Genomic DNA, 1,608 nt, shown 5'->3' on the forward strand with positions numbered 1-1,608 from the left:
CAGATACAGAAGATAATCCTGGACCCCTGAGCCTTGAAGGAAAGGATATAGAAGTGGACTAAACTCCAACTAGCAGAAGAATTTGCATGAAAACACCAAAAAAGGAGACATATGGAGCTGCGGTCTGGCAGTGATCCTGATGGCACAGACAGCTTGGATATTGCCAAGTGGTGGTAGGACCTAAGAATTAACCTGAAGATTGGTCCTGTTAGCCAGGGACTGCACGGAGGACTGCTGTAGTGGCTGGAGAATAAAAGGGGAAGCAGCAAAGAGGAAGGCAGGCTGAGCTGTGGATTTTGTCTGTCCAGAGGGGACAGCCACTTTGAATGTTTACAAGTGGCTTGACCATTTTGGATGTTTAAAGCGACAGCATTCTCCCAGATTCCAGGGACTTAAGAACAGGCCCCACTTGCAGGGAACCAACCCCAAGGATATTCTGGACCCAGACTACTGGAAAGGGGTGACATTCCCCTTGTTACTCTTATACCCCACACCCTCTTGGTGAATGGAGGTGCAGCCATCCCTCACTCCCACCCACTTTATGGGCCGGCAGGAATTCCATCCCAGTCCGTGTGCTCGGATGGAGCAGAAGTGCCCTGCCCTGCCCATCCCCCATTTAGTTTTTCTGCTTTCTGTGTTTTAGTTTCTTTGTTTTTGTCTGTTTTAAAACTACTATTATTACTAATACTTTTGTCATTTTTATTATTATTCTTTATTCTTCCCCTCCCAGGTTCTAGTTTTCAGCTTTCTTTCTTTTCCTTATTCCTCATAGCAAATTTTTTCTTTCTCATGGTTAAACCCGTTCCTTGTTTTTCTTTTTGCATTTTTCCGATTTTTTCTTAGTTATTCTCCTTTTCCACCTTTTATCTCTTATTGCCCCCTCCTCAGATATTGCAGGGTTTTTTTCCCCCTTTTTCCTTTTTTGGTTACTGTTCCTGAATGATCACACAGGGTATTTTTTGTCCATGTGCTTTTATTTTTTTTATGGTTATTCAATTGTTATTTTTGTCTAATGGAGTGGAAGACAGCAACAGTCCCCATACGACACACCTATACCCACATCTTGTGCAGCATCACTTACTGAGTAAGAGGCACCACTTCCTTCTCCACCAATGGGCCAATGATAAAAAACCCCCAAGAAGAGCCTGAAGCACCCTTGCCTGCTCTTCAAAAACAGTTAACAGAGATCTAAACACAACAATGTCACAGTGTCTCAGAGACAACAGACCATCATAGTCCACACAAAAAGCATGATAAAGTGGTAGAAGCAAGGGAGCAGGACCCAGAACACATCCATGAGGAAGAAGCAGCATTGGAACTCTCTGATAAGGAATTCCAAAGAATTGTATTTAGGTATCTTCAATGGTTGAGAGACAGACCAAGGAAAACACAGACAAAACACTAGAAGAATTTTGGAAGAAATTACAAGAACAAAATGACAAAAAAAATGAAAAATTAGAAATGATTCTAAATCTACAGATAGAAATCCAAAAGCTTAATACTAAATTGTCAGAAAAAGATAACACATTGGAAGTGCAAAGGAGTAGAATTGATGCAATGGAAGACAGAAATAATGAGTTTGAAGACAAATACCTGAATACTTCTTTG

General features: G+C 41.4%; 1 protein-coding gene across 1 annotated transcript in view; it reads right to left on the bottom strand.

Moving 5' to 3' along the window:
* Positions 1 to 1,608, bottom strand: part of SHROOM4 (shroom family member 4) — a 297,429-nt gene that overhangs the window by 108,928 nt on the left and 186,893 nt on the right. The gene's annotated exons all lie outside the window — the stretch shown is intronic.

The sequence above is a fragment of the Orycteropus afer genome, unplaced genomic scaffold, assembly GCF_000298275.1.
Source record: "Orycteropus afer afer isolate SDZICR_OR568_19922 unplaced genomic scaffold, OryAfe1.0 scaffold00785, whole genome shotgun sequence".
NCBI classification, from domain to species: Eukaryota; Metazoa; Chordata; class Mammalia; order Tubulidentata; family Orycteropodidae; genus Orycteropus; species Orycteropus afer.